Source organism: Gorilla gorilla, chromosome 22, assembly GCF_029281585.2.
Source record: "Gorilla gorilla gorilla isolate KB3781 chromosome 22, NHGRI_mGorGor1-v2.1_pri, whole genome shotgun sequence".
Classification (NCBI taxonomy): domain Eukaryota; kingdom Metazoa; phylum Chordata; class Mammalia; order Primates; family Hominidae; genus Gorilla; species Gorilla gorilla.
Genome location: NC_073246.2, coordinates 47,506,189 through 47,532,595, shown reverse-complemented (window position 1 = coordinate 47,532,595; position 26,407 = coordinate 47,506,189). Strand labels below are relative to the sequence as shown.

The window sequence follows — 26,407 nt, the reverse complement described above, 5'->3', positions numbered from 1 at the left end:
AGATACTGAGAAACCACCCCTCAATTTGCACTGGAACCACAAAGGGCTAACCCCTCAAGGTAAAGAATAAGTCCTCAGAAGCAAGTCAGCCCTCCCAAGCACTGAGCCTTTGTTCTACTCATCCGGTTGTCCTTAAGACTACACTGGATTAAGTTTGCTTCTTTAAGAACCTTAGCAGTACCTGATGAAAACCTCTCTAAAAACAATAATCATCCCAAATTATTTCAAATTATTCCTCAAAATATTCTGCAAATACAAATGTCTAGTAGCCTAAAAGAAATTAGTGACCCATTGAGGAAGAAAGAGTAGAAATCACAGAAAACAAAAACATATCTACAAAGACAAGAAGTTGGAATTACCCAACATAGACTATTTTAACAACTACACTTGTATAATAACAAAAACCCAAACAACCCAATTAAAAATCTGGCAAATGACCTGAATAGACATTTCTCTCAATAACACATACTACTGGGCAATAAGCACAAGAAAAAATGGTCAACATTACTAATCATTAGAGAAAAGCAAATCAAAACTACAAAGAGATATCACCTTATACCCATTAGAATAGCTATTATCAAAATAATAATAAGTGTTGGTTAGGATGTGGAGAAGCTGGAACCCTTGTGCATTGCTGGTAGAAACGTAAAATGCTGGAGCTGCTATGAAAACAATACAGTCATTCCTCAAAAAGTTAAGAAAAGTATTAGCATATGATGTAGTAATTCCATTTCTGGGTATATGCACAAATTAAGTAAAAGCAAGGGACTCAAATATTTGTATACCCAAGTTCATGGCAGCATTATTCACTATAGCCAAAAGGTAGATGCAACCCAAGTGTCCATCAAAGAATGAATAAACAAAATGTGGTGTATATATATATATATACACAATTGAATATTATTCAGTCTTAAAAAGGGAAGAAATTGCAACACATGCTACAACATGGATGAACCCTGAAGACAGTACGCTACATTAAATAAGCCAGTCACAAAAGGAAAAATATTTATGACTTCACTTATATGAAGTATCTATAGTAGTCAAATTCATAGAAACAGAAAGTAGAATGGTAGTTGCCAGGGGTTTGGGAAAGGGAGTTATTGTTTAATGGGTAAAGAGTTTCAGTTTTGCAAGATGAAAAGAGTATTCGAGATGGATGGTTGCACAACAACATGAATGTACTTAATGTCACAGAATTGTACACATAAAATGTACTCTTTAAAATGGCAAATTTTATGTTATGTTTAACTAAAATTTTAAAACTATAGTTGCTATAGTTAAAAACAGAAACAATAAATTAGAAGCTACAAAAAGTAACAGTTTCAATTTTTTTTAATCTAAAACTGAAAAGTTATAAAGTCATGAATGGGTTTTAAAGCAGATTGAGTGCTGCTGAAGAAAGAATTGGTGAACTGGAAACTAGGTCAAAATAAAATAAAATATTCAAAGTAAAGTGGAGTGGCCAAAATCCAGAAATATAAGAGAGAGCATGAGAATATATGGTGAGAAATCTAACACAAATTTAATCAGAGTCCCAGAAAGAAAGAAAAGAGATGATGCAGAAGCAATAGCTGAAGAAAACGGCAGTGAATTTTCCAGACTTATGAAAGACATCATGTCATAGATACAAGAAGCCAACATACCTCCCGCAGGGATGCATGGAACTTAGTGAAACCATAGAAACCTAAGGATAATTGGAAAATCCTTTATGGCAATAGATTACCTCCAGAGGATAGCAGTTACATTTACTTCAGAACAGGAACAAGAAAAGCCAGATGCTGTGGAAATATATCTCCAATGTGCTGAAAAAAAATAATGCCAACATTAAATTCAATATACGGAAACAAAATCTTTTAAGAATAACATGAGAGTGTGATATCAGTGAAAATAGCAAAGTAAGAACTTCCAAAAATCCCTTCTTTCACAAAAGCAATTTTTAAATGCCAAAAATTGGCCAAATCAACTTTTTTTTAGAAATCTAGATATTTAACCAAACGCTTGCCACAATCTGGAGAACATTTCTTAAAGAAAAATGGTTAAATATCCTAAGAACATAAAATTTTGTGATATGTTAACCTGCCCTATTCCCATCCCCCCACTCCCAACCCTACCCCAGCTCTATAGTAGTCTTGAAAACCAACCACCTACAATCAGAGTGAAAACCAACAGTCTGGCAGCAACAGAAGAGGATAAAACAGAGTTAGAGCTCCTTCAAAGTCTTATTATTTGTTATGGCTAACAGGTTCCACTTGCAAGGTTACATTTATTTGACCTGACATGGAGCTCACTGAAAAGTATTTTCCTTAGAGGTAGCTGTCAAAACAAAGACAATTGTTTAATATGGTGACTACCTGAGACAGTGGACAACAGTTGGAACAAATAATATATTAACTCAAAAGCTTAAAAGGAAAATCTGGGGAATGAGATGCCCACAGGGTATTAAAAACTGTATATTTCTGGAAATCTAGAACGCCATGGTGCATACATAGAGCTATGCACCTACTCAAGGTTGTGCGAATGCCCAGAAAAGAAACTGGAGTGCCCTGAGATAGCCCTAAGCTCTCACACTGAGCTGACATTGAGACTCTGCACAATCAGAAAATGAAGGCTAAGGCACTTATAAACTGGTAGGTTACATACATGGGGTCTCTTGGGAAAGTCTATGAGACTTACTGATTCCAGGCATTTAAGGAAACCTCTGTCCAATTATTAGCTGACCACTAAGCTATTCAAGTACAGAGTCAGTGAAGATACATGATAAAGAATACAGACTTTACAGAGTTAGTTCGGGAAAGTCACTACATAAACAAATGAACAGAAACTACTATAACAAGCAGCAGCAACAACAACAACAACAACAAAAATGGAAGAAAGGAGAATCAGATTTCCAGAGTTGCCACATTATATTATTTAAAACATAAAGTTTTCAAAAAAGTACTATGACACATACAAAGAAACAGGAAAATATGGCCCATACACAGGGAAAGAAAAAGCAATCAATAGAAACTGTTCCCAAGGAAGCCCCAGTGTTGGACTTTACATAACCTATTTTAAACATATTTGAATAACTAAAGGAAGCCATGTCTAAAGGATTAAAGAATGGCAGTGTTGTTTCACCAAGCAGATATCAATAAAGAAACAAATTATAAAACTAAACCAAATAAAAATTCTGGAGTTAAAAAATATGATAATTGAAATAGCAAATTCATTAGAGTGGTTCAACATCATATTTGAACAGGCAGGACAATCAGTAAGCTTGATGATAGATCAACTGAGATTAACCAATCTAAGGAACAGAAAGTAAAGAAGTTAAAAAAAAAATGAACTGAAACTCAGAGCCCTGTGGGAAACCACCAAGAATACCAACAGATGGCCAACCATGGTGGCTCACACCTATAATCCCAACATTTTGGGAGGCTGAGGTGGAAGGATGGCTTAAGGTTGGGAGTTCAAGACCAGCCTGGGCAACATAGTGAGAACTCATCTCTACAAAAATGGAATGAATGAATAAATGAATGAATGAGAGAAAGAAAGAAAAAGGGAAGGGAAGGGAAGGGGGAAAGAAAGAAAAAGAAAGAAAGAAAGAACAAACAGATGCATAATGAAACTCTCAGAAGGAGAGAAAATAAAGGGGTACAAAGAATATATGAAAGGATTATAATTGAAAACCTCCCAGATCTGATGGAAAAAATTATACATTCAATAACCTCAATAAGCTTCAAGGATAAACTCAAAGACATCCACACCTAAATATATTATAATCAAACTATCAAAAGACAAAGAATTGTGAAAGCAGCAAGAGAGTAACTCATTAAAAAGGGATTCTCAAATCGCTTGAACCCAGAAGGCATAGGTTGCAGTGAGCTGAGATCGCGCTATTACACACCAGTCTGGAGACAGAGCAAGACCCCATCTAAAAAAAAAAAAATTCTCAATAAGAAAATAGCGGATTTCTCACCAGAAACCACAGAAACTAGAAGGCTGTAGGATAACATATGCAAAATCATGAAAGAAAAAGACTGTCAAACAAGAATTCTATATCCAGAAAAATTATTCTGCAAAAACAAAGGAGAAATTAAGACACTCTCAAATAAAAGCTGAGAGAATATGTCACTAGAAAACCTACCTAACAAGAAACAGTAAAAGGAGTCCTTCAGGCTTAAATTAAAGGACACTAGATAGTACAGAAAATCCAGGTGAATGAATACACAGCACCAGTAAAGATATAACTATAATGGTAAATATAAAAGACAGTATAAATGTAACTTCTGTTTGTAACCCTTTCCTCCTACTCGATTTAAAAGATAACTACATACCATCGATGAACAGAAATAGTATTATTTCCTCTTTTCCAAATTGGATGCCTTTTATTTCTTTCTCTTACCTGACTGCTCTGGCTAGGACTTCCAGTATTATGATGAATAAGGGTGGTGAAAATGGACATCCTTGTTTTGTTCCAATTCTTAGAGGGAATGCCTTAGGCGTTTCCTCATTCAGAATGATGTTGGCTGTGGGTCTTTCATAAATGGTTTGAATTATTTTGAGGTATGTTCCTTCTATGCCTAGTATATTGAGGATTTTTTCATGAAAAGATGAATTTTATTAAATGCTTTTTCTGCATCTATTGAGATAATCATATGGCTTTTGTTTTTAATTCTGTTTATGTGGTAAATCACATTTAATGATTTACATATGTTGAACCATCCTTGCATCCCTGGAACAAAACCCACTTAATTGTGGTGTATTATCTTTTTGATACGTTGTTGGATTTCGATTGCTAGAATTTTGTTGGGGATTTCTGCATGTATTTTCATCAATGATATTGGTCTCTAGAGTTTTCTTTTTCATTGTATCCTTGCCTGGCTTTGGTTTTGGGGTAATACTAGCTTCACAGAATGAGTTAGGGAGAAGGCCCTCCTCCTCAATTCTTTGGAATAGTTTCAGTAGGATTAGTACCGGTTCTTCTTTACACATCTGGTAGAATTCAGCTGTGATTCCATTTGGTCCTGGGCTTTGTTTTATTGCGAGAATTTTTGTTACTGATTCATTCTCGCTACTTGTTATTGGTCTGTTCAGGATTTCTACTAATTTCTTCCTGGTTCAATCTTGGAAGGTCGTATGTTTGGATATGATCTTGTACCTAGAAAGCCCTAAAGACTCTTCTAAATGATTCCTGGATTTGATAAATGAATTCAGTAGAGTTTCAGGATACAAAATTAACTAACAAAAATCAGTAGCACTTCTTTTTTTTAAAAGGTGGGGTCTCACTCTGTGACATAGGCCGTGGTGCAGTGGTGTGATCAAGGCTCACTGTAGCCTCAAACTCCTGAGCTCAAGTGATTCTCCCACCTCAGCCCCCCAAGCAGCTAGGACTACAGGCATGTACCACCATGCCTGTCTAATTTTTTATTTTTATTTTTTTGTAGATATGGAGTCTCATCATGTTACCCAGGGCAGTCTTGAACTCCTGGCCTCAAGTGATCCTCCTGCCTTGGCCTCCCAAAATGCTGGAATTATAGGCATGAACCACTGTACCCCAGCAGTAGTATTTCTAAACACCAATAACAATCAAGCTGAAAACCAAATAAAGAACTCAATTTCATTTGTGATAGCTACAAAAAAATAATAAAATACCTAGGAATACATTTAACCATGAAGGTGAAAGATTTCTACAAGGACAACTGCAAAATGCTGATGAAAGAAACTGTAGATGACACAACCACATGAAAAACATCCTATGCTCATGAATTGGAAAAATCAGTATCATAAAATGAACATACTGCCCAAAGCAATCCACAGATTCAATGCAATTCCTATCAGAACATTAATGTCATTTTTCATAGAGTTAGGGAAAACAATCATACAATTCATATGGAACCAAAAAGAGCCCAAATAAATCAAAAAGAACAAGGCTAGAGGCATCACATTACCTGACTTCAAATTATACTACAAGGCTACAGTAACCAAAACAAAATGGTACTGGTATTAAAAGAGACACATAGATCAATGGGGACAGAATAGAAAATCAGAAATAAAGCCACACACCAACAGAAAACTGATCTTTGAAAAGTTAACAAAACACTGGGGAAAAACACTCTATTCAATAAATGATGCTAGGAAAACTGGATAGCCATATGCAGAAGAAAACTAGACCCTTATCTCTCACCATATACAAAAATTAACTCAAGATGGATTAAAAACTTAAATGTAAGACCTAAAACTATAAAAATTCCAGAAAACCTAGGAAAGATGTAGGGACCAGCCCCACAGGGTCGGTGGGTTTTCCTCCCTGTGCACAGAGATGAGAGATGACAGAAATAAAGACACAAGACAAAGAGATAAAAGAAAAAACAGCTGGGCCCGGGGGACCACTACCACCAAGACGCAGACACCGGTAGTGGCCCCGAATGCCAGGCTGCGCTGTTATTTATTGGATACAAGACAAGGGGGCAGGGTAAGGAGTGTGAGCCATTTCCAATGATAGGTAAGGTCACGTGGGTCACGTGTTCACTGGACAGGGGGCCCTTCCCTGTTTGGCAGCCAAGGCGGAGAGAGAGAGAGAGAGGAGACAGCTTACGCCATTATTTCTGCATATCAGAGACTTTTAGTACTTTCACTAATTTTGCTACTGTTGTCAGAAGGCAGAGCCAGGTGTACAGGATGGAACATGAAAGCAGACCAGGAGTGTGACTGCTGAAGCACACTATCACAGGGAGACAGTTAGGCCTCCAGATAACTGTGGGCAGGCCTGACTGATGTCAGGCCCTCCACAAGAGGTGGTGTAGTAGAGTCTTTTCTAAACTCCCCCAGGGAAAGGGAGACTCCCTTTCCCAGTCTGCTAAGTAGCGGGTGCTTTTCCTTGGCACTGACGCTACCACTAAACCTCAGTCCACTTGGCAACAGACACTGGCGTTACCGCTAGACCAAGGAGCCCTCTAATGGCCCTGTCCAGGTGTGACAGAGGGCTCACACTCTTGTCTTCTGGTCACTTCTCACCATGTCCCTTCAGCTCCTATCTCTGTATGGCCCGGTTTTTTCTAGGTTATGATTGTAGAGCGGGGATTATTATAATATTTGAATAAAGAGTAATTACTACAAACTAATGATTAGTGATACTTACATATAATCATATCTATGATCTATATCTAGTATAACTCTTGTTATTTTATATATTTTATTATACTGGAACAGCTCGTGCCCTCAGTCTCTTGCCTCAGCACCTGGGTGGCTTGCCACCCACAGAAAAACTCTTCTGGACATTGGCCTAGGCAAAGAATTCATGACTAAGACCTCAAAAGCAAATGCAGGCCAGGCACAGTGGCTCACACCTGTAATCCCAACACTCTGGAAGGCTGAAGGCAGGCAGATTGCTCGAGCCCAGGAGCTCAGGACCAGCCTAAGCAATATGGTGAAACCCCATCTCTATAAAAAAAAAAACAAAACTTAGGTATATTGGCACATACCTGTAGTCCCAACTACTTGAGAGGCTGAGACAGGAGGATCACTTGAGCCTGGGAGGCAGAGGCTGCAGTGAACCGAGATCAACAATAACAAAAATAGACAAATGGGACTTAATAATAACTTAAAAGTGTCTACACAGCAAAAATAATCATCAACAGAGTGAAGAGACAACCTGCAGAATGGGAGAAATATCTGCAAACTATACATCCAACAAAAGACTAATATCCAGGATCTACAAGAAACTCAAACAACTCGACAAGAAAAAAAAATAATCCCATCAAAAGTGAGCAAACATGAACAGGCATTTTTCAAAAGATATACAAATGGCCAAAAAACATTTGAAAAAGTGTTCAACATCACTAATCACCAGAGAAATGCAAATTAAAACAACAATGAGATATCATCTTACAACACCCAGAATGGCTATTATTAAAAAGTCAAAAAATGACAGATGTTGGCAAGTATGCAGATAAAAGGAACACAAATGTAAATTAGTACAATCTCTATGGAAAACAGTGTGGAGATTTCTCAAAGAACTAAAAATAGAAATAGAACTACCATTTGATCTGGCAATCCCACTACTGGCTATCTACCCAAAGGAAAAGAAATCACTGTATCAAAAAGATGCTTGTACTCGTATGTTATTACAGCACTATTCATGATAGAAAGATATGGAACCAACCTAAGTATCCATCAACAGCTGACTGGATAAAGAAAATGTAGTATACATATACCAAAAAATACTACTAAGCCACATAAAAAAATGAAATCATGTCCTTTGCAGCAACATGGATAGAAATGGAGGCCATTATCTTAAGTGAAATAATTCAGAAAGTCAAATACCATATATTCTCACTTACGAGAGAATATGGGAGCTAAGTAATATATACACATGGACACACAGAATGTAATAATAGACATCAGATATTTGGAAAGGTGGGAGGGTGAGAGGGGGTGGGGAATGAGAAATTACCTAATGGTTAAAATGTACACTATTCGGGTGATGCTTATACTAAAAGCCTAGACTTCACCAGCATGCAATATATGCATGTAATAAAACTGTACTTGTTCCCTCTAAATCTATTTTTAAATTGAAAAATAAAAATTATTAAAAACAAAACTGTAGCAAGTACAGATAACTGTAAAAGCCAGTAATTACAAATCTGTGTTGAAGTGCACAGAATGTACAAGATATATATATATATATTTTTTTTTTTTTGAGATGGAGTTTTGTCTCCCAGGCTGTAGTGCAATGGTGCAACCTCAGCTCACTGCAACCTCTGCCTCCTGGGTTCAAGCAATTCTCCTGTCTCAGCCTCCCGAGTAGCTGCAATTACAGGCATGTGCCACCACGCCCGGCTAATTTTTGTTATTTTTTAGTAAAGACGGGGTTTCACCATGTTGGCCAGGCTGGTCTCGAACTCCTGACCTCAAGTGATCTGTCCGCGTCGGTCTCCCAAAGTGTTGGGCTTACAGGCGTGAGCCACCATGCCCAGCAAGATGTACTTTGTATGACAATAACAGCACAAAGAAGGAGGGAATGGAGATATACAGAAGCAAAGTTTCTGTATACTAGTGAAATTAGACTGGTACTAATCCAAACTAAACTGTTATAAATTGCCAGTAGTTAAGACCCCAAGTAACCCCTAAGAAAATAAAAAATAGTAAAATAAATGATAAGGGAAATAAAACAGTACACTAGAAAATATCTATTTAACACAAAGTCAGTAATGGAGTAATAGAAAATTCAAAAAGACATTGCATAGAGAAAACAAGAAGCAAAATGGCTGGCATAAATTTCACCTTGTCAAAATTGCATTAAATGTAAATGGATTAAACATTCCAATGTAAGCACAGAAATTGTCTAAATGGATTTTTTAATGATTCAATTATATGCAGTATACAAGAAAGACACTTAAATACAATGAACAAATAGGTTAAAAGCATGTAAAAATGCAAACAGTAACCAAAGGGGAGCTTGAATGGCTATATTAACATCAGAAAAAAAGGTCTTTAATACAAAAATTGTTATTAGAGACAAAGAATATTTTATAACTATAAAAAGGTCAATTCATCAAGAAGCTCTAACAATTATATACATATATATACATATATATATGTGTGTGTGTATACATATAAAATAAAACCCCAGAATTTCATGAAACAAAAAATTAAGAGAAAAAAGGGAGAATCAGACAGTTCAACAGTAACAGTTGGAAACTTCAAAAGTCCGTTTTCAATACAGGATGGAATGCAAGACAGAAAATCAGAAAGAAAACAGAAGATTTAAACAATACTAATAAACTAATTAGACCTAGCAGACATTTATAGAATTCTCCATTCAAAAAGCAGAAAACACATTATTCTCAAATACACATGGAACATTCTCTAGAATAGACCAGGTGTTAGCCAAGAAAATAAGTCCCAAAATTTTAAAGGATTGAAATAATATAAAATATGTTCCCCAACCACAAGGGGAAAAAATAGAAATCAGTAACAGATAAAAATTCAAGAAATTCAAAAGTTTGTGGAAATTTAACAATACACTGCTAAATAACCAAAGAGTCAAGGGAGAAACCACAAGGGAAATTAGAAAATACTTTGAGATCATTAAAAATGAGGCCAGGCACAGTGGCTCACGCCTGTAATCCCAGCACTCTGGGAGGCCATAGCGGGAGGACTGCTTGGGCCCAGGAGTTCAAGACCAGTCTGAGCAACATGACAAGACACTGTGTCTCACAAAAAATTAAAAAATTAGCCAGGTGTAGGGGAATGCACCTATAGTCCTACCTACTCAGGAGGATGAGGTGGGAAGATCGTTTGAGCTCAGGAGACTCAAAGTTGAGGCTGCAGTGAGTTGTGATGGCACCAATGCACTTTAGCCTGGGTGTCAGACCAAGGCCCTGTCTCAAAAAAAAAAAAAAAAAAAAAAGAGGAAAGTAAAAGAAAGCACAACGTATCAAAACTTATGAAAGGCAGTGAAAGCAGTTCTCACAAAATTATAGCTGTAAACACCTATGTTAAAAGAGAAATATCTCAAATCAATAACCCAACGTTCTACCTTAAGAAATTAGAAAAAGAGCCAACTAAACCTTTTCAAGCGGAAGAAAGAAAAAAACAAATATTCGAGCAAAAATGAAACAGAAAATAGAAAAACAACAATGAAACCAAAGTTTCTTTTTTTTAAAAAAAGACCAATGAAATTGACAAACTTTTATCTAGAACGACCAAGAAAAAAAGAGGGAAGACTCAATTTACTAAAATCAGAAAGAAAACTACCAAGCTTACAGAAATAAAAGGACTATAAAGAAATATTATGAACAACTGATAGCCAATAAATTAGATAACCTAGGTGAAATTCACAAATTCCTAGAAAGACAGAAACTATCAAAACTTAAAAAATAGTACATCTGAAAAAAACCTAAAACAAGTATTCAGTATTTTAAAAATTTCCCACAAGGAAAAATTAGAAACAGATGGCTTCACTATTAAATTCTACCAAACATTTAAAGAATGAACACCAATCCTTCACAAGGAGAAACGGACACTTGCCAACTCATTCTATAAGGCCAGTATTACCCTAATACCAAAACCAGACAAAGAGATCACAAGAAAACTATAGATTAACATGTCTTAAGAATACAAACTTAAAAATCCTTAACAAGGCTGGGTGTGGCGGCTCATGTCTGTAATCCCAGCATTTTGGGATGCCGGGGCAAGCAGAGCACTTGAGGTCAGGAGTTCAAGACCAGCCTGGCCAACATGGTAAGACCCTGTCTCAACTAAAAATTCAAAAATTAGCCATGCATGGTGGCACGCACCTGTCATCCCAGCTACTCAGGAGGCTGAGGCAGGAGAATCGCTTGACTCCAGGAGGCAGAGGCTGCAGTGAGCTGAGATCGCACCTCTGCACTCCAGCCTGGGTGACAGAGTGAGACTCCATCTCAAAAAATCCTCAACAAAACACTTGCAAAACCGAATCCACCAATATATAAAAAGGATTATATGCCATGACAAGTGGGATTTATCTAGGGAATTCAAAGTTGGCTCAACATACAAAACTGAATCAATGTAATACATGACATTAATATAATAAAGGACAAAAATAACAGTATAGATGCAGGAAAAGCATCTGACAACATTCAACACGATTTCATGATAATAACACTCAACAAAATAGGGATAGAAGGGAAATTCCTCAACCTAATTAAGGGCATCTATAAAAATTCACAGCTACCTATACTTACTGGTGAGAGGCTAAAAGCTTTCCCCCTAAGATAAGGAACAAACAATGATGTCCACCCTTGCCACAACAATTAAACATTGTGTTAAAGCTTATAACCAGGGAATTACATGAGAAAAATTTTAAAAAGGCATGCAGATTAGAAGCAAAGAATTAAAAGTATCTATATCTGCAGATGATATAATCTTGCATATAAAAAATCCTCAGGAATCCACTAAAAAACTATTATAGCTACTAAATCCTATGCTCATGGATTGGAAAACTTAATATTGTTAACCTGACAATACTCCCCGAATTATCTACAGATTCAATTAATCCCCATCAAAATTCTACCTGCCTTTTTTTTTTTCCCCAGAAAGTGACAAACCAAACCTAAAAATCATACGAAAATGCAAGGGACCAGGAATAACCAAAATAAATAAAAAGACCAAAGTTGAAGGACTCACACTTTCCAATCTTAAAACTTACTACAAAGCTACAATAATCAAGACTGTGTGCTGCTGGCATAGAGAGAGACATATAGGTCCATGGAATAGAGTTGAGAGTTCAGAAATAAACCCATATTTTATGGTCAACTGAGTTTTGACAAAAGTGCTAAGGCCATTCAATAGGTAGTCTTTTGAACAAATGGTACTAGGACTAGACAGCCACAGGCAGAAGAACGAAGTTAAACTCCTCCTTCATACCATAGATAAAAATTAACTCAAAACGCACCAAAGACCTAAATTTCAGAGCTAAAACTATAAAACCCTTAGAATAAAACGGAGGTGTAAATCTTTGTGACCTAGGATTAAGCAATGTCTTAAATATGACAAAGCACAAGCAACAAAAGAAAAAAATAGATAAATGCAGTATTACCAAAATAAAAATCATTTGTGCATCAAAGGATACTATCAAGAAAATGAGGCTGGGCACGGTAGTTCACACCTGTAACCCCAGCACTTTGGGAGGCCGAGGCAGGTGGATCACGAGGTCAGGAGATCGAGACCATCCTGGCTAACACGGTGAAACCCTGTCTCTACTAAAAATACAAAAAATTAGCCAGGCGCAGTGGCGGGCGCCTGTAGTCCCAGCTACTCGGGAGGCTGAGGCAGGAGAATGGCATGAACCTGGGAGGCAGAGCTTGCAGTGAGCCGAGGTTGCACCATTGCACTCTAGCCTAGGCAACAGAGCAAAACTCTGTCTCAAGAAAGAAAGAAAAGAAAATCAAAAGACTACTCACAGTTGGAGGGAAAATATTTGCAAATCATATACCTGATAAGGGACTAACATACAGAATATATAAAGAACACTTACAACTCAGTGATAAAAAGACAATCCAGTTTTTAAATGGGCAAAGGATTTATTTATTTTTGTTTTTGTTTCCAGCTATTTTTTTTAGTTTATTATACTTTAAGTTCTGGAATACATGTGCAGAACGTGCAGGTTTGTTACACAGGTATACACATGCCACGGTGGTTTGCTGCACCCATCAACCCGTCATCTACATTAGGTAGTTCCCCTCCCTGTGTCCATGTGTTCTCATTGTTCAACTCCCACTTATGAGTGAGAACATGCGGTGTTTGGTTTTCTGTTCTTGTGTTAGTTTGCTGAGAATGATGGTTTCCAGCTTCATCCATATCCCTGCAAAGGATATGAACTCATCCTTTTTTATGGCTGCATAGTATTCCATGGTGTATATGTGCCACATTTTCTTTATCCAGTCTATCACTGATGGGCATTTGGGTGGGTTCCAAGTCTTTGCTATCGTGAACAATGCTGCAATAAACATATGCATGCATGTGTATTTACAGTAGAATGATTTATAATCCTTTGGGTATATACCCAGTAATGGGATTGCTGGGTCAAATGGTATTTCTGGTTCTAGATCCTTGAGAAATCGCCACACTGTCTTCCACAATGGTTGAACTAATTTATACTCCCACCAAAAGTGTAAAAGCTTTCCTATTTCTCCACATCCTCTCCAGCATCTGTTGTTTCCTGACTTTTTAAGGATTGCCATTCAAACTGGTGTGACATGGTATCTCATTGTGGTTTTCATTTGCATTTCTCTAATGACCAGTTATGATGAGCATTTTTTCACGTGTCTGTTGGCTGCATAAATGTCTTCTTCTGTTCATATGCCTTGCCCACTTTTTGATGGGTTTTTTTTTTCTTGTAAATTTGTTTAAGTTCTTTGTAGGCTCTGGATATTAGACCTTTGTCAGATGGATAGATTGTAAAGATGTTCTCCCATTCTGTAGGTTGCCTGTTCACTCTGATGACAGTTTCTTTTGCTGTGCAGAAGCTCTTTAGTTTAATTAGATCCCATTTGTTAATTTTGGCTTCTGTTGCCATTGCTTTTGGTGTTTTAGTCATGAAGTCTTGGGCAAAGGATTTAAATAGCCATTTCTCCAAAGAAAAAACAAAAATGGCCAATAAGCAGTACATAAAAAGGGCTGAATACCATCAGTCACTACAGATATGCTAATTTATACCACAATATCTACTACTTCCCACCCACTACATGGCTATAATCAAAAAACTGGAAAATAACAAGTGTTTGAGAGAATGTGCAGAAATTGGAACCCTCATAAATTACTGATGGGAATATAAAATGGTGCAGCATTTTACATTCCAAATTGTTTGGAATTTTACATTGCCAAATTGTTTCCCGAAGATGTTGCAGCATCTTCGGGAAACAATTTGGCAGTTATTCAAAAAGTTAAACAGAATTACTGTATGACTCAGCAATTCTACTTCTAGTGTAAACCAAGACAAGTGAAAACATATATTCATATGAAAACTCGTACTACTGTTCATAGCATGTTGTTCATAACAGCCAAAAAACAACCGAAATGTCTATCTACTGATGAATGGATAAACAAAATGCCATATATCGATACAACTGAATATTAGTCAGCCACAAAAAGGAATGAAATACTGATACATACTACAACATGGATAAAACTTGAAAATGTTATGCAAAGTGAAAGAAGCCAGACACAAAAGGCCACATACTATATAATTCCACTCATATGAAATTTCCATAATGGGCAAATTCTTAGAGATGAAAACTAAATTCACAGTTGCCAGGGCCTTTGGGGAGGAAGAAACAGGTAGTTACTGTGTATGAGGTTTCTTTTTAAAGTGAAGAAAATGTTCTGGAATTATGTAGTAATGACAGTTGCATGACCTTGAAAATACACTGAAAAACACTCAATTGTAAACTTTAAAAGGGTGAATTTTATAGTGTGTGAATTATATCCCACAAAACGTTTAAGTAAATTGAAAGAATTTGTTAAAAGATGAAATAAAAATATTTTTAGATTAAAAAATATGTAATGTTGGCCAGGCGCGGTGGCTCACGCCTATAATCCCAGCACTTTGGGAGGCCAAGGTGGGCAGATCACGAGGTCAAGAGATTGAGACCATCCTAGCCAACATCGTGAAATCCCGTCTCTACTAAAAATACAAAAATTAGCTGGGCGTGGTGGCGTGCACTTGTAGTCCCAGCTACTGGGAAGGCTGAGGCAGGAGAATCACTCGAACCTGGGAGGTGGAGGCTGCAGTGAGCTGAGATCGCGTCACTGCACTCCAGCCTGGCAACAGAGCAAGACTCCGTCTCAGAAAAAAAAAAAAAAAAAAAAATGCAATGTCTACATCAGCTGACCTGCAATAAAGGAATTTCTAAAGAGGGCCCTTTGGGCAGAAATGAAATCATCCCAGAATAAGTCAGAAATGCCAGGGAGCAATGAAGAGCAAAGAAAAGACAAGTATCTGAATAAATCTAAATGAACACTAACTGTTAATATTACTGTTAATACAATACTGTTAATGTTACCAGTAATAATACTATTAATACCAATATTGTTAATATAATACCGTTAATATTAATTTATTTCACTGAATTTAAAAAGAATATATAGAATTAAAGTGCATAATAATAAGCACATATGAATCTGGAGGGGGGTCATAGAGTTCAAGTCTTCTAAGAAACTATGATTTGTCTATGAGAAAGACAAAGGTATAACTACATTATCTGGATATATTAGTAACAATTTACACAATAACCACTAAAAGAACAAAAAATAGGACATAATCTCCAATCTACTGGAGAAGGTGGAAAAATGGAATGATTTTTTCAAAAAATCACATTATCAGATTAAAATAATGCAAGAAAAGAGAGAAAAACACAGAAAATGTAGGACAAGACAAATACATAATAGAATCATAAATTTAAACCCAAATAGATCAGTAATTACATTTAATGTAAATGAACTGTTCCAATTAAAAGACAAAGACTGTCAGATTGAATGAAAAAAATATCTAACTATACTCTTTGCAAGAGACATACCTAAAGCATAAAACTATAGTAAGGTTGAGAATAAGATAAAAAACAAAGATAGCATGTAAATATGAGCCTAAAACATCTAGCATGGCTATGTTAATATTAACATCAGACATACCGTATCATAAAGTCAAATATTAATTACTAGATATAAAGAGAACCAGTCATAATAATTAAAGTCTCCATTCATCAGGAAGACCTAACAGTTTTAAATCTGTGTGGCCCTGACAACACAGTCTCAAAAATTTATACATAAAAACTGGCAGAACTGCAAGAAAAAATAAGACAAATCCATAATCATAATGAAATTGTGTAATTATCTCAGTAACGAATATAACAACCAAAAAAAACTAGTAAGAAAGCAGATGTAACATGCTTACCAACTCAGCTAAACAGAATATTTAGTATAGTACATTGAACCCAATTATTTCCAGGCACATAGGAATATCTGAGAAAACTTACATACCATATTCTGGGCTACAAGGCAAATCAGCATATTTCAAAGGATTAAAATCATAGAAAGCAGGATCTTTGGGCAATATAATTTTGCTGAAGAATAATAAAACAAGAAAATATGCATATGTTTAGAAATGTTTAAACATTCTTCTAAATTACCTAGGAATCCAAGAAAAAACCATAATGGAAATTAGAAAGCATAACAAACAATAATGAAAATGCCTTAAATCAAACTTTGTACGATGTAGTTGAGGCATTGTTTACAAGAAAATATATCACTTTAAACACACATATTAGAAAAAAAGGAAAAGCTGCAAATTAATAAATTAAGCATTCATCTCAGATTAGAAAAGAGAACAGCTATAAGAAAGGAAAATTACAAGCCAATTTCACTCACAGGCACAAATGCAAAAAATCCAAACAAAATATTAGTCATCAGGGCGGGCGTGGTGACTCACACCTATAATCCCAGCACTTTGGGAGGCCGAGGCGGGTGGATCACCTGACGTCAGGAGTTTGAGACCAGCCTGGCCAACATGGTGAAACCCCGTCTCTACTAAAAAATACAAAAATTAGCCAGGCGTGGTGGAACGTGCCTGTAATCCCAGCTACTCTGGAGCCTGAGGCATGAAGAACTGCTTGAACCCGGAAAGAGGAGGGTGCAGTGAGCCAAGATCATGCCACTGCACTCCAACCTGGGCAACAGAGCAAGACTCCGTCTCAAAAAAAAAAAAAAAAAAGCCATCAGAATCCACTCACATATTTTAAGAATAAGCTGGCATGATCAAGTTATGTTTAAATAGTAGTCATCTGTGGGTAGTAGAATTATCAAGATTTTTATTCCGCTTTTTATGCTAATCTTTCCTTTAGAAATTTTCTACACAAACATCCATTACTTTAGGGACCAGGAAAAATATTTTTGAATTAATCATTAATATTCTGATCTCTCATCTTTTTGAGATCAACTAATTAATAAATGGCAAGAAGAAAAGAACAAGGGCTGGCTCAGAACAGCCATTCTGTCTGAATAATATAAGGATACAAGGCTTTATTTGTCTCAGTGTCTCTACTGGGTTGACTGAGAACAAAGAAAGGGTGAATAGGAGTAGAAAAGGATTTACAAAGATAGGAATGTGATAATAGCAATTTGTAGGCTTTTCCCCAAACATTAAAGGAGCGATCTCATACACAAATGCGTCTATAAATAGAATCCATATTGCACTTTAATGAATAATTTAAAACCACTCTGCAAACAGGGTTAAGAAAACAGGAACCTAGATGCTGAAAAATCAATAGTTCTGTCCTATCCCAACCTAGTGAGTTACAGAAACAGATGTCTAAGTTTTACATTATTTTTTAGAAATGTTGGAAAATAGATGGTTAGGTAGAAAAAGACTTAAAAACATTTACAACCTTTGAGCTAATAGTTCTACCTTTAGAAATTTAGAAGCAATCAGTGATACGCACAATGATTTTTGTATAGGATATTTTTCAAAGCATTATTTATCATGATGAGTATTTTAAAGCAACATAAATGTCTAGCTATAGGGAAATGGTTCAATAAACTGGGACACTCTTTGGAATAGTATGCAGCCATTTGAAATCATATTTTAGAAGAACACATTATGAGACAAGGAAATGCTCATGATCTAGTAAAAGGAAAAATATTGGTTCAAAAAACATACTTTGGAATGAATCCCAACTTTAGGATATGCATATCATACATAAATACAAGTAGGAAAAAACACTGAATATCCTCTTGTGGTAAGATTAAGGATAATGTTGATCTTCTACTTTATAATTTTCTGTTTCTTCCAATTTTTCTACACAAAACATTTGTATTACTTTTATAAATAGAAAAAACGTTGTATAAAAGAAAATAAATAATAAGCTGGTTACCTTAAATAGAGTCGAACACCCTTCATCAACCCAAATCCACTTCTAAGGGGAGGTCAGTAGACATCAGTACATCAGTTTTCTATTGCCACATAACAAGCTATCACAAATTTAACACCTTAAACCAATATGTATTTAATATCTCACAGTTTCTGTGAGTCAGGAATTTAAGCAGGCTTAACTGGGTCCTCTGCTTAGGGTCTCACAAAGCTGCATTCAAAGTGTTAGCCAGGCTGTGTTCTCACCTGAAGCCTTGACGGGAAGAATCTGTTTCCACGCTCACTCAAGATTATTGACAAAATTTGTTTCCTTGTGCTATTGGACTGAGTGCCCCCTGCTTCCAGGATGAGGAAGATTCTACCACCCTGCCCCATCTGAAATTAGGTATGGCCAGAATGACTCCTTCTGGCCAATGAAATGTGAGCAGAATGGACTAGCGAGCCTTCCAAAGTGATTAATTGCTACTGCAAGTGTCTCCATATTTAAAAAGGTCCAGATCCAGACCATTTAAGAATCGATTTTGCCAAATTTCCAGGAAACAAAAATTCCTCCCTTTCCAAAACTACGACATTTGGGAGGCCAAGATGGGAGAATTTCTTGAGCCCAGGAGTTGAAGACCAGCCTGGGCAACATAGCAAGACCCTTATTCTGCAAAAAGAAAATTTAAAAATTATCTGAGCATGGTGGTTTGTGCCTATAATCCCAGCTAATCAAGAAGTTAAGGCAAGAAGATCACTCGAGTCCAGGAGTTCAAGGCTGCAGTAGGATATGATAGCACCACTACACTCTAGCCTGGGTGACAGAGAGAGTCCCTGTCTCTAAAAAAAAGAAAGAAATTATTACAGAGATGATGAAGTATCATGTTGATACCAAATCTGAATAAGGGTGATACAAGAAAAGATTATCACCGGTCAACACCTCTTATGAATATTTATGCCAAAATCCCAAATATTTGCATATTGGGTCCAATAATTTAGGCTGGAGTGCAGAGGCATGATCACAGTTCATTGCAGCTTCAACCTCCCAGCCTTAAGTGATCCTTCAACCTCAGTCCCCCAAGTAGCTAGGACTACAGACACATGCCACCATGCCCGGCTAATTTTTTTTCTTTGGTTTTTTTTTTTTTTTTTTTTTTTTTTTTGTAAAAATGGGGTCTCACTATATTTCCCAGTCTGGTTTTGAACTCCTGCGCTCAAATGATCCTCCAGCCTCAGCCTCTCAGTGTTGGGATTACAAGTGTGAGCCACCACATCTGGCCTGGTAATATTTTTTAATGTAGTACATCACAGTTTCTCCCAGGAAATCAATGATGGCTTAAATTAAAAGAATAAAATATCTCATCTCAATCACGATTTTTAAAAAAAGCTTAAAATTATCTAAGTAAGTACACTGTATAGAAAACCATTTGAGAAAATTCAAAATCTATTCATGATTTTTTAAAAAAGCTTTTATTAAACTACTAGTAAATGTGATCATCCTTAACCTAATAAAGGAATCTACCAAAAAAAAAAAAAAACAAAGTTCACAATTCAGTCTTTCACAGCATTTCTTTTAAATGAAAAACAATATAAGGATAATCTTACCACAATCTCCATACAACTTTCTCTAGTGGTCCAAGCAAAGGAAAAAAGACAAAAAAAGATCAATAAAAGATTTAAGAACTAGGGAGAAAGAAATTAAATTATCATTAGGTACATGAAGCAATCAGAAACTGATCCACGCATTTGTGAAATCTGATGTGTTTCAGAGGTACCACTGCAGATCACTGGGGAAAGGACTGTATTCAATAAACAATACTGGTACAATTGGTTATGAATTTGGAAAAAAATTAAAATTGGATCTCTATCTCATACCCCACACAAAAATAAGTTCTAAGTAGACTATAAAAAGCAAATATTTAAATATTTTTTAAAGAGGAGGATATATTATGACTGATATGGTTTGGCTGTGTCCCCAACCAAATCTCATCTTGAATTCCCATGTGTTATGGGAGGGACCCAGTAAGCACGTAATTGAATCATGAGGGCAGGTCTTTCCCACGCTGTTCTTGTGACAGTGAGTAAGTCTCAAGAGACCAGATAGTTTTAAAAGGGGAGTTTCCCTGCACAAGCTCTCTCTCTTCTCTTGTCTGCTGCCATGTGAGATGTACCTTTCAACTTTCGCCATCGTGAGGCCTCCCCAGCCACGTGGAACTGTAAGTCCATTAAACCTCTTTCTTTTGTAAATTGCCCAGTCTCGGGTATGTCTTTATCAGCAGCATGAAAATGGACTAAAACAATTACCTTGGAGTAACACAAGATTTCTTAAATCAGACTCAATCACCATAAACTGTAAGGAAAATATTGATAAATCTGACTACATTAAAACTGAACATCTGTTCATCAAAACAGCATATTTAAAAGGATAAAGAACAGGATACAAATAGAATCCAGAATATGTAAAGAACTTCTAAAAAGCTATAAAAAGGATAATCCAGACAATAAGTGGACAAACAATATAAGAATACAATTTTTAGAAGAAGCTCAAGTGGCCAAAGTATGGGTAGAAAATCCTCAAACTCACTAGCCAAGGAAATGCTAATTAAAACAGTAAGATATTTAATATCTACTCAATTGACAACAATTAAAATATCTGAAGCTACAAAGGATTAGTGAGGATGTAAAGAAACAAACCTCTGGAAAGTAATCTGACAACAGCTATGAGGTTGGAATTGGGCCTAGCCTGTGACACCACAATCTCAGTGGTAAGTGTATACCTGGTCTACTCTTTCTCAAGTGTCCAACACAGAGGAAAGATGACCCAGTGGGACACGGCAATTGGGAGTGGTATAGGCTGTGGAAGCTGCTCAGAGAGACTGGAAGTGGGATTTGGGCCAAATAAGACAATATCAGATGCCAGTCTTACCTAGGAGGTGAAATAGAGAATAGAACTATGCTTATCTGGGGTGAATTATACCCAAGTGGCAGCTCCATCATTTTATCTTCTAAAACCAATCTAATCATGTTATTCCCTCCTTAATTTTGTCAGCTAAGACTGCCAAATGAAGAGCCCCAGTTTTTATCGGTTTCTTACTGCTGTTGGAACAAACTTCCAGACACTTAGTGTTTTAATACAACAAACATTTATCTTACAGTTTTGGAGGTCACAAGTCAGACAAGGGTCTCACTGGGCTAGAAACCAAGGACTGCATTCCTTTCCCAAGTCTCTAGGGGACAGAATCCCTTTTCTTGCCTTTTCCAAAGGCTTCCCACATTTCTTGACTGGTGCACCCTTCCATCTTCAAAGCCAGCAATGGCAACTAGAGTCTTTCTCACCTCACATCACTCTGACACTGACTATTCTGCCTCTCTCTTCTACTTTTAAGAACCCTTGTGATTACTCAGAGCCCACCCAGATAATCCAGAATAATCTCCCTATTTTAAAATCAGCAGATTAGCAACCTCATTCCATCTGCTGCCTTAACTCCCCTGCCATGTAACATAACATAGTCCTGAGATTAGGATGTGGACAGCTTTATGAGCCATTATTCTACCTACCATGCAACTCCTCCTCCACTTTCACCCTCCTCCATCTCCAACAAAGTTCCAACCATTTCACAATGCCCCTAACACTTCCAGCAGGGTCCCAACTCCTTCACTATGCTTCCATACCTCCAGCCTCCACACCGCTACACACTCTGTACTCCGGTTATTCCAACCTTCTAGCCTTTTTCTAATAAATGTATACCCAATCCATGCCCAATTATAACTCATGCCCTAGGGCCCAGCCCAAAGGCCACCTCCTCTCTAAAGCTTTCCCTGATTCTCGGCCCAAATGAATCGCCCCTCAACACATTTGCCTGGTTTTCTATGTATCCCAACTGCAGCACTGAGTATGGCCCCCTGTAATTATCTGTTTACATGTTCCTTCCTCAATCCGAACTGGTGAGCCCTTCAATAAGAACTCTGTCTCATTCCCCCATGGGTTCCCAGATCATAGCATAGGAAATGGCAAAGAGTAGGGAATCAGGGAGTATTTCTGAAGCTTGGATGAGGCAGAAGGAAGTTTTCCTGAGTTTCTGTCAACAAAAGAGATGTCAAAGAGTAACCTGGGTTAAGTGTACAACAAATGGGGCTACAGAATCAGTTCAGATGATCATAACAAAAAGCACCTCAACAATCCACTGCTTAGCTTGATATACAACTTACTACCATGTGACATCTCTGTGCCACAAGTGACATCTATCTTTTTTGTTTTTTTTTACTGCTAACCTGTGGGGCAATTCTAAAGTAACTGACAAAATTAACCTCAAGAGAAAGAAAAGATTCATGTAAAATGATTTACAAAGATGTCCTCAATATTAGAGAAAAGAGAGTAGATATAGCTCTAACACAACAGGAATGCCTGGCAACCACTCAATAGCCCAACACATAAACAGATCCCATCGCCAGGAAAGGCTGAGAACCAACATGCTGGAGAATGCAAAACATGCTAGAGTCAACCCTTTTGGGAACAAGTTGCCCCTACATAGATATATGCCTACAGATGTATGTCTATATTGTAATAAAGGTGCTATGGTTGGAATATCCCCTCCAAAACTCATGCTGAAATGTAATCCTCAATGCAGAAGCAGTATTGAGAGGTGGGACCTTTAAGAGGTGATTGGATCAAGAGGGCTCTGCCCTCATAAAATGGATTAATCCACTCATGGGTTAATGGATTAGTGGGTTGTCATGGGAGTGGAGCTGGTGGCTTTGGCCCCTGGACCTTAGACTTCTCAGCCTCCATGACTATAAGAAATAAATTCCTTTTCTTTATAAATTACCTAGTTTCAGGTATTCTGTTATAAGCAAAAGAAAACAAACTAAAACAAACTGGTACTTTCTTAAAGGAATGGTTGTTAAGAAAACAGGGTTTCATTTAATGTCAGTGATTTGTTACTTGATGCCCATACTCAAGCAACAAAACTCCCACCTAGAGAGACAGTGAAGACTAAGCAAAGGAAATGGAATGTTGTAGCATAATTATCCTCCTTAAAAAGAAGAATAAAATGGCGTAAGTGTTTTCAAGACACGCTCCCATTCAACATAATTTCCCTGATCAAATTTTATTTAATAATATGAATTCTGAAATTAATTTTAAAGTACACTGGAAAGGAAGTTTGAGCTCCCCCTGCCCCAAAACACACACACACACACACACACACACACACAGAGAGAGAGAGAGAGAGAGAGAGAGAGAGAGAGAGAGAGAGAGAGAGAGAAAGAGAAAGAGAGAGGTGACACGGATTCAGCACCATGGACAGCGGGCCCATGACGCCTTGCCTCTGAGAGTCACTGCCACCAGGGATGAGAGCTGAGACATCAGAGCTGCCCCAAAATCTACAGCATTTATTCTAATGTTTAAGTTGGGGCAATTCCAATACATGAGCAAGTATTTTCCTTGGTTATGGCCCAAAGCACAGCCTTCTTCACTGAGAGGATACACAACTTACATCTACTAAAATCTGTTTCAGTGTTCACCTTTACAATAAAGCCATGAGACTTTTGTAAAAATAGAAATGATTCTGCCATTGACACAGGAACTGAAATAATCAAAACTGATACACAGAATCCAAATCTGAATGGCTAGATTGGTTCAAGAAGCTTGTGAGGCTTTTTCAAATTTATAAATGCAGCATGCTGTCAGCCTCCTCAACAATAGGGTAAAGAATAGCTTCTTCAAAACAGCTAGCAAAATACAACTATATGTTGAACTTTTTCGCATAAATAGCTAAAAACGTAACCACAAAGCTGTGTGGGTTTTCCCCCACCATGCGCATTATAAAGATATCTGGGAAAGTGATGTTTTGAGGTCCAAAAGCACCACTAATCAGCAGCACCTGGGGCAACGCCAGCCAAAAAGCCCTGAATTCTAGACAGAGTCCATTTTTTTCAGTTATAAAGACCCCATTTATCATCAAAACTTTTTCAAAACCTTATAATATTATCAACTAAGAAAATACGTGAAACTATGTAAGTTCTAAACCATTCGTAATGAACTTGCACTGTATAAACAACAGCATCTACATACAAGCAAAAAAAAAAAATTCTGCTCAAAAGTGAGACATCAGTTAGTCGGTCACTGCACTTGTTAGTTTTAAGGCCCCATGTTTTCTGACAGATCTCCAAGCCTGAAAACACCAGAACTATTTCTGCTTCTCTCGTGTGATGATCAATTAGGTCCTTTCAGATCTTGCAGATGATCCCTTTAGAGTGCCACTGTTCTACAAACACTCCTTTTGGGGCCAAAATAGGTATCTCTGACACGCTTTAAGATGATGAATTGTTCTTGAATATGAGGAGGACTGGGAGTTAGTTCTCTTAAATAGGGAAGCACCCTTGCACACTCCTTTGGGATCCACATCTGAGAAAGTCCAAAGAAAAGAAAAAGGGCAACAGTTTGCCCCTGAAAGTGAGTTCAATTTCAGAGGGATATGTGAGGGCCTGTGCCAGAGGAATATTTTTGAAATGGGGGGAGTCTATAAGTTGCCCAGTCAAATCTCTAAAGGCCTCTCCGCAAGGCCCTGCTGCTCCAGATTCCTTCTGGCGAATCCCACTCTACAAACACTCAACAACTAAGAGTGCTACTGGCTCACATGGAGGGCTAACAAGACCTGCAAATCCAGGCTGCTCTGAAGGACGGTGGAAGATAACCAACCCCGAGCCACGAGATTTAGGACCCGACTTTTGGTTAACTTTCAAATTTCTTATGCCAGTAATAAACTTCAGAGTGGGGCGGGGGGAATTGGAAAACATCACCAGGCAAAAAGAAAAAACAAACTCTTTCACGAAACAAGACTTCCAATTAGAACACGTGTGGGGACAATAAGAAACACGTTCTAACCACCCCCAAAATTAAAATAAAACACAGCGAGCAACAAGAGAGACCTGGGCGCGCCCCACCGCCCGCGCGCGGCTCTCCCGCAGGGTCACCGAGGGGTGAGGCCGCGCTCTCCCGGCGGCCGTCCAGGGGGAGGAGGCCCCGCGCCGCGCCCCGCCGCCCTCCAGCCGCCGCGGCCGCTCCGGGGTGTTCCCCAGATCTCTTCTCAATCAAGAGATGAAATTTGTGCCGTTTTGAAACTGAAGCCTCGAGTAGTCCAGACGTTTTCTGACCCACATCCGAGAAGTTCTCGGCTTCCCGCCGCAACTTCCGAATTTGGGGAGGGGGCGGAGGCGGGCGGGCCAGGCCCGGCGACCGCACCTTGAGGGAGCGCGAGTCCCCTCGCTGCCCCGGGCCGCCGCAGGCGCCGGCGGCGGTCGGGGACGGCGCGACCCAGCCCGGGGCCCCCGCCCGCCCCGGCTCCGGCGAAGTTTGCCGCGGCCCGGGGTCGCCCCGTCACTCGGCCTCCGTCGGGGACTGGGTCCCCGTAACCCGCAAGGGCGCCCGACCCCGACCCCGCCCGCCACCGCTCACTCACCTGCCCTGCGCGGGACGGCGAGCCCGCGGGCCGGCGGGGAGAGGCCGGGAGGCCCGGGCGGGGTCGGGGCGAGGCGGGTGAGGAGGCAGCGGCGGAGCCTAAGTCGGCCGAAGCGGTGGCGACCGCAGCTGAGGCGGCTGAGGCGGCGGTCGCGGCTTCAGGCGCTCCAGCCCGAGCGCTGCGCGCGGCGCGGGCCCGCCCCTCTGCGCCGCTAACCAATCTAGCGCCGCGCGCCGCCGCCGGCCCCGCCCCCGCCCAAGGGCAGGCTCGCGAAAGCGGGCACCGCGGGCCAATGAAAGGGCGGAACATCGACCGGCTCGGCCAATCCGAGCCCGGAAAGTTCTCTGGAAAAAGCCAACTCGAGTCAAAGGGGCGGGGGTGGGGCTGGGGGCGGGGCGGGGACCTGGCCCAATGACGCGCGGGGCGGGGCCGAGCATTGGGCGGGGAGGAGGCGGGGCCTCGAACATGCGGGCCGGTCACTAGTAGTGGGCGGGGTCGTAGGCGGGACATTGAGCGGGCGGGGCAAGAATCGGGGCGGGGCCCTAATGAAGTGAAGCGGGGAGGGGACGGGCAGTGGGAGGGG

The 26,407-nt window shown here is 38.8% G+C and overlaps 1 protein-coding gene across 43 annotated transcripts in view; it reads right to left on the bottom strand.

Annotated features, from left to right (window-relative positions):
• PCBP3 (poly(rC) binding protein 3) overlaps nucleotides 1–26,046 on the bottom strand; it is a 306,784-nt gene extending 280,738 nt beyond the window's left edge. For 22 of the 43 annotated variants that reach the window (XM_063702536.1, XM_063702543.1, XM_063702533.1 and 19 more), the window contains exons 1-2: nucleotides 25,825–26,012; nucleotides 1,724–1,802 (exon numbers count right to left, since the gene is read on the bottom strand). The gene's annotated coding sequence lies outside the window, so the exon portion shown is untranslated. Of the gene's footprint in view, nucleotides 1–1,723; nucleotides 1,803–25,824 lie in introns of all 43 variants that reach the window. The other 21 variants (XM_055373769.2, XM_063702537.1, XM_055373779.2 and 18 more) reach the window with 9 other exon arrangements.
• Between the last annotated feature and the right edge of the window lie 361 nt (nucleotides 26,047–26,407).